General features: G+C 37.2%; 1 long non-coding RNA gene across 1 annotated transcript; it reads right to left on the bottom strand.

Annotated features, from left to right (window-relative positions):
- On the bottom strand, nt 1-6,041 carry LOC113912322. Its single transcript, XR_003516808.1, has 3 exons — nt 5,994-6,041; nt 3,116-3,243; nt 1-144 (listed from the first exon to the last, which is right to left on the bottom strand). It is a non-coding gene; the product is annotated as an uncharacterized LOC113912322 (long non-coding RNA).
- Nucleotides 6,042-8,094: the final 2,053 nt, after the last annotated feature.

Here is an 8,094-nt window from a genome sequence, read left to right as displayed (position 1 = left end):
AATTATATTTGTTCTCTAAGATGTTTGCTACAAACCATGACTGATTAGTGTTATATGTGACATCCACAAGAACAGTAATCAAGGTTACGTTAGCATTGATTTTTACAGAGGTGAAGTCTCTTTGATGTATTACTGCATCAACACCTGCAATGACAAAATTTGCACATGAAATTAATCCCAATTAATTTTACTGTTTGTAGATAGCACTGGCTCTTTTATGTTACAAAATAAATATTAATTTAGTGACTTTTTTCACCTTGTAAGGCTTATTTAGTTAAGGGAGGGAGCCTTTATTGATCAGTATCCTGCAATATAAAATAAAGGTTAGACAATTGAAGGGGCCTGGAAAACTAATCCAGTCAATTGGGAGCAACTCAGGTCTTAAGGCATTGTAGCACTATTTTATTTTCATTTTTACTACTTTAGCTTTGAATTCAGGTTTCTGAGTTAAAAATACTCAATCCTATATGACCTATATTGAATATTGACTTTTACCCACACATGAATTTATTACACTTCTTCACATACCTATTGGCTTGGCCACTGTGTTTAATGGCCTTGGCCAGCATTCTCTGTAATGGAAAAAAGAAAAATTTTTGAACCCCATGATGGCAAACAGAACTGAGTAGTGGCATTTGTTGAGGGCCTTTTCTGTGGTTTCTTTAGCCTTTTTCAAAAACTTCTGTGAAAACTGGACCCATGAAGGAGGATAGCTCCTTATGTTCTCACAATGATGGAAGGACTTCTCAAAATCATATTTCTAAGAAAACTGAAGTTTATTCTTCAATTCTTAATATTTTTAAAATATAAACATCCTTGCATTGCACACATCTCTAATCATACTATTGGTGGGGGCTGGGGGAGCTAGGTCTCATATGTGTCATAATTATATGTGTAAACATTATATTGTGCTTTAAAATAGGAGACCATCCTGAAACCATTGAATCGCCTCAGAAATCTCCATCTTTTCCTCACTTTCATTGGCTTCTCAGAGTTCATAGCTCCTATTTACAGATTCTGGTGTATTGGCTAATTTCACATTCAGTTGCCTACTAGAGAAAGGATCTTCCATACTTTACAAAGACTTATCAATTTGCATAGTTACATTTCTGTGCATTCAGAGATACACTGTAACTTTTGGATATGGTCAAATTCTAGATGACTGACTTGACTGGGAGACACGCTTTCTCCAGATTAACTTTAATTTACCATTTTTATAATCTAGTAACCATAGCCCCCTAATTTATCTAATTGAAACTTTTAGGTAGATATGATTTGACCTATAACATTGACATTGAAACTGTTAAGCAATGAACTGAGTAATTATAGTAAACTTTGGTATTTTTAGCTTATCAATTCCTCTCTCAATAGGCAATAATTTCTATTGTTTTATCTAAGATAATTTAATACTCTGTTGTTAAAAGGATCTCAAAGAAAATACATCTTCACATTTGGGCAATTTTTAAATAGCTGACTATGATAAGATATCTGTTTAGTGATGTAATATTGTGAAGGAATATGTGGCACAATATACAGAGATTAGGCTCTGAAATCAGATGCTGTATTTATATCCGGCACTTGCATTTACTGATTACTTGACCTTTAGTCTAGCTATATATACTAACTACCTTTATATCTCTTTTATGCTTTTAAAATATTCCCCAAAGCAGAACTCCATAAATAATTTCTGTCATTATACTTACTGCCAGAACTCAAGATGTTAATAGGTTGTCACCAAAGGTTAGATGACATATTTAATTGTCTCTAATCCTCATACTGACCCTGCAAGGTGAACATATCATACCACCTTCATTGTAAAATAGGCCCCTTGTTTGGAGGCAATTTCATGCAGGGTCTACTCTTGGTAAATCAGTTCTAAAAGACCTCAACAGTAGTGCCAACTAGACATTGCCTACAAGGAAAGCAAATCCACACCCTGAGGAGAGAAAAATTATGGTATAGTAGGAACACACTACTACTATTTTTTCCAGAGGAGTCTGATGTAATCAACTTGTAGGTGGTTTGCTGGTCTTCTCAAGGGGGGGACTATGGCCAGTTCTCAGCCTGTCTTTGCTGCTAACAAGAGAATATTCAGTAGCAACAGTAGTCAGATCAGCTTGCTTTGAATGGAGCCCAAATGTGGGCTCATTTAGAGTCTTCATCTTTGAAATCATTCCTCGTCTGATAGTATATTGAGCAAATACCACAGTGGCTGAGAACAGGGCTAACCAACAGCCAGGAGACGAGCCATTATGTTCACCTTGTGTTTAAAAGTCTCCTCCATTGTGGATGCTTTCTGGTGGGCAATGAAGTGAAGGGACAAATTGGCGTATCATGTACTCAGTCCCATAAATTTATCCACATACCTCTTCCCAAGATCTCATTGTCTCTAGTCTTCCAGTTTTACATCTTCCAGACCCTGACTGATGGGCTAAACCATATGCCATTGCCCAGGAGTTTCTGTATATCCTTCCCTCAGTTCTGTCTCCCTCCAAATAGAGTGCCCAACCAATTTTAATGTTTGAATATCTGCCCTTTGGAAGGATTTCCCTCACCATTGTCCTTGAGGACTGCCACCATGTGTGACAGTGGTGCAATTTGCATCAGCATACCAAACTGACTCATTCCTTATCTAGGCCTGGGTTTTTTTCCTTCTCCATCAGTTGGTTTTGGGAAAACTCTCAAGAGGTTATAAGTTTGAGTTGATGGAGAAATGACAAGTGCAACAGAGAGTCTGGACTAAGTGTTTGTGCCCTCTGGAGACATTTTCATCAATATTTGCTGCGAGGGCGCCTGGGTGGCTCAGTTGGTTAAGTGACTGCCTTCGGCTCAGGTCATTATCCTGGAGTCCCGGGATCGAGTCCCACATCGGGCTCCTTGCTCAGCAGGGAGTCTGCTTCTCCTTCTGACCCTCTTCCTTCTCGTGCTCTCTATCTCTCAGTCTCTCTCAAATAAATAAATAAAATCTTTAAAAAGAAAAATATTTGCTGCGAGTCCTGCTCAACCTCATGGTATGGTAAGTACAATAGTACCCAGCTCAGGAGAGAGAGCTCTTGGCACAAGGCTTTAATGCCAATCATCAGACACCAGCCTCCACTAAGAATCATTTACATACCTGCAACTGCTTTTCAATGTCTCAGGGAATTCTGTGCCATAGAAAATGGGAACACTGTGACTTCAGCCAATATTAGAGGTGGATATGATCCAAGGCTCCAAAAGCATCTGATTCAAGGAACTTCCATTCTTGTTTGGGCAATGAGATAAGGATATTTGTAGTATTTGTAAAACAGTTAGCTATAATCAATCAAAATATTTGCTAAGACAACTACTATACCAAACACTCTCCTAGGTGCTATGAAACACAGAAAGGCATAATCCATAAACTTAAGCAGTTTTGGACAAAAGCAAAGCCAAAATCAAAACAGATAAAGGACGCAAGAAAAGCCATATTAGTACAAATCTGTGTGATACCAGCAGTGAGACAAGAGAGGGGCTGTTAGCTAATTTTACAGTTGGCATAATTTAAGAATTCAAATTTAGGTTTCAGGCTATATACATGGGAAGTAAGGGCACTCTTCATTCACTGGCTAGGTCAGAGGCAAGTAGGTGCACTTAATGAGTCTACAGCACAGTCAAGTCCACGGTATTGATGGGTCAGAAACTCCAAGTCACTTGGGGGACAGCATTTTGAACTGAAAACACAGACTGGTTCTAGTACCAATGCTGTGCTTCCAGCAAGCTGCAGGGCAGCAGGCAAATGGTTTCACATTTCTGGAGTTATTTCTTCACCTGATTTAGAAGGTCACTGAGCTTCCTTCCCAATCCTAAAGTCTTTCTAGAGTTGGGAAATTAGGATAGTTGATACAAAATATTCCTGGTTTTTATTTCTTGTGTTTATGGTCATTTATTACCTTCATATAATATTTACCCAAGTTTCTGGTATAGAAACTTGGGCATAATAATCATTTGGTTAAGATTAAAGTAATTTTTTAACATTTATTAAAATATATATTTATAAATATCCTGTAGCATTTGCCACTGCTTCCTTGTTATACATTTTTAGGTATAGCAATTTGTGAATATTTGAAAATGCAGGTAAATATTTATTGAACAGATAATTTTGGACAAGACATTTGATTAGGTATTATGAAGACCAAAAAAGTGAGGCATTAGATACTGTGTACTTCTGGCATTTACAGTCTAAATGAGTACTTCAGCTGTGCCTAATGTGTTCACATGTGCACACCTGCACGCATATACACATTCACTTAAGCTCAATAAAAATTGGGGTTGAAATAAAAAATATAAAATATAAAAGAAGCAACCAGTAAAATCTCTAACATTGGCTATGGAGTAGAATAGTAGTGGTGAGGGTTAAAATCAGTGAGGAATGTGGCGTTTGTGAACAGTGGGAGCGCTGAGTGATAGTGCTTGACATGGGACTTAGAAATAGTAAGACCAGCGGCGTCTGGGTGGCTCAGTCAGTTAAGCATCCAACTCTTGATTTTGACTCAGGTCATGATCTCAGGGTCGTGAGATCAGCCCCTTGGCATACCGTGCCCTGCACTGGGTATGGAGCCTGCTTAAGATTCTCTTTCTCCCTCTCCTCCTGCCCCTCTTCCTTCTCTTTCTCAAAAAAAAAAAAAAAAAAAAGAAAAAAATAAGTCTATAGTTAGGAAAAGAGAATGGATAAAATACATAAACATGAGAATAGGGTAAATAGAGATATGAGTTTAGAGGACTGAAGTATATCGATTTGTTGAAGGAAAGGGCTATTTGAACCACAATGATGAGTTACTGCTGGATTATGAAGGGATGTGGTTACCAGGATGAGAAGTTAAGATTGTATTTATTAGTCAAAAAGGAAAAGGATAGTAGTTTAATGCATTATAATCATGTGCATAGGACCTAGACTGTTTTCACTTTTTGTTTATGATATTGTGTTATGTAGTAAACATATACACGTAAATTCTGCTGACCCATAAATAAGGGCTATGAACCTGACTGAAGAAAGAAAATTGATAACAGGTTTGCTTTTATTCTTTTGTTTCTGATGTCAGTACAAATAACTTAATATTGCTTGAGAAACCTAATGCATATGCTGTTTGCCGATAGACCTTAGCCACATTGTAAAGTTTAACCACAATTCCTAGGGACCTTCTAAAATTCATAGGTCTTGGGCGCCTGGGTGACTCAGTCAGTTAAGCGACTGCCTTCAGCTCAGGTCATGGTCCTGGAGTCCCTGGATAGAGTCCCACATTGGGCTCCCTGCTTGGCGGGGAGTCTGCTTCTCCCTCTGACCCTCCCCCACTCATGTGCTCTCTCTCTCTCTCTCATTCTCTCTGTCTCAAATAAATAAATAAAATCTTTAAAAATAAATAAATAAAATTCATAGGTCCTTAGTGCACATCCATATTTACTATGGATGCCTTTTACACACCCAAATATGTCTGTGCCTAATATAATGCTTCCCTGTTGATATATATTAGTATGTTCAAAGAATCCAGGCCTCTATTTGCATATGAATGTGCGTGTGGGATTTAATTGTTTTTTAAACAATATACTCTTATCTTTCTGGAAGTAATTCAGGCCATCAAAGCGTTGTCAGTGATGAGCTCGCTAATTACTTTCCAATACTTAGCCTTGTATTTCCCTTTATTACTGGTGCTCTGTTCCCTCTAGTTTTACATTGCTATCAGAAAGTTCATTTAGAATCCAGTCAATCTTCCAGTGCCAAATCTGCACTTCACATTTTTTATTCAAGAAGGACACAATGGGAATATTTGTGGCTTCCAAGGAGATACTCATAAACTTTTTCCTGCATTGTCTTTGCAAAATTTCATAGAAGATAACATTCAGAAAAGAACAGATTATAGCTACAGAGTATCTGGAACAAAAATTGTCATTCTGGACTAGAAAGAAAAACAAAACTTAAGTCAGTATATGAAATTTGTATTTTTCAGTGACATGGATGCTGGTTCAGTTTTACTTACCTCCTCATTTGTTTTCTAGGCCTTGGAAGGTAGCCAGTAGGTCAAAAGGAATCTAGTAGGATGATTATGAGATCATACCTAGTAGAATCTTTCAGCAGCAACTACAAAACTGATGTGTTTCTGTTTGCTTTTTGGACAGTGCGCTGTTGGAAAGTATATAAAAGTATTACTACCAAGCAGATTATCTGAAAATAGCATTATCCCTTTCAGCAGACTGGAATAATAGTCTTTGGATTTGTTTACATCATGCCAATCATAGATATTTCTAAACATCTGGACTTTGGGCATCAAATCAATAAAACATCTGGATAACTGATTATCACTGTAATTGCTTTTATAATAGTGTAGATGCTACATATATTTAATTCTTCTCCCAAATGACATAAAAGTAGAATGTTTGGCAGCAGACTCAGATCCAGTGTTTGGGTTTTATGGCTTGCTTCCATGATGAGGTGCTCAGAAAAGGTCTTCCCTATGTTTAACTGTGCAACATATCCTTACACACATTTTTATAATTACTGATGAATAAATGTAAAATCTCAGCAAAACTTTTCCAGTAGTGAAAGACTTGGCAGGTAAGGTGGGAACAATTAGGGCAGCCAAAGGCAGATTAAGACTGTGCTGACAGTTCATTTGAAAAATGATTACAGGCAAATGCCAGTAAACCTGTTGGATATTCACAGTTTTGATGAGGGTTCAGGGTTTGTGTGATATTGAAAATGAAACACTCGAACCATGTGTGAGTCCAAGAAAAGAGAATGCCCAGTGAGAAGGAATATAATCACAATCTTATTTTGAGGCATGCATATTAAGTGGATAAGGTAGAACAATCATCTGGGCTGGTGAGACATGAGACATTCAAAGCATATTAGGATTTAAGCCAGAGTGGCTTGGAAAATGTCAGAAATTCTTAAATTGTCAAATTTGAAGGTAAAGTCCCATGGACTACATTCACTATATTTGAAATTTAACAGAAGCAATTCCCTCCTACGTGACTATTTCTACATAGTTATTTAGAGCAGGAATTCCTTAAACTGAGATAATTAGAGAGGTTTTCTAACTGTATCAATGTAGTATGGGTCTTCTTCTGTGCAAAATGTCCTTGTGTACTTAGAAGCCAGACAATTAAAGTGGAATAAGAAATTTCTTTGAGCAAATGAGCATTTTAAGTACTTGGTTCAAGCAAACTAAAAGGACCACAGTTATAATAACTTAATGTATACCATTCCTGAGTGAACTGTATTACAAGATTTTGTATTCTAACTCAGATTCCAGGAGGACAAAATATGTCTTACGATAAATATAGTAGAACTATCTATACCAAAGTATGGGTGAATTGCAGTCATATAAATAAAGGAATCATTTCAAAAGGAAGTTCCCCCCCCCAATTCTGTATACGTTTGGGCTATTTAGTTAGATGCCCCAGGGCATTATCCAGATAACTTGCTAGCCTTGAAAACAATGTTCAGCTCATCATTCATCTCCATGATATGGGGATGGTTTGCTCCTGAATTATGAGAGCATTGCCTGAGTGAGCCAAGCACAACTATGTACTGACTGAGGTGGGGTGTCAGAGGTGGCTCATAGGTTGAAAGATGAGTTGGGAGGGTAATCTAAAGCAAATAAAGAAGAACCAGCTCAAATTTTTCATCATCCAAATAAATTTTCCCCTAGATGTCCAGCCTATAATGAGCTTATGACTTCATGACAAGTATAGTTTTTGTAACACGTGTGGTAGTCCTGTACTGCCTGGTGAAAGATGTTGCATTGTTTTATACCTTTAGATAATTTTATTATGTATGCAGTATAACTATGTAGTGATGAAGGTGTCTTCGTGTGCAAATTATTGAGCCCAGTGAATTATTTTCTACAGTCACAACTTAATCAAAGCCCACTAGAAGCCAGGGACTATGTGTTTAAATGTTGGACTCCCATCAGTACATTGTTCAGAATACACATTAGGTGCTTAACACATGAGCTACCATGATGACTGAAGAATTTCTGAAACCTGGTGTTGTGAGAGGTAATATTGAGAAGTCGTTAATATTCATTAAACGTGTGTTCTTTCTGGTTATTATAGAATTCTTTTTTCATACAATGT

Source organism: Zalophus californianus, chromosome 14, assembly GCF_009762305.2.
Source record: "Zalophus californianus isolate mZalCal1 chromosome 14, mZalCal1.pri.v2, whole genome shotgun sequence".
NCBI lineage: Eukaryota > Metazoa > Chordata > Mammalia > Carnivora > Otariidae > Zalophus > Zalophus californianus.
The sequence above is the reverse complement of the archived record's forward strand: the minus strand, read 5'-3'. Positions and strand labels throughout refer to the sequence as shown.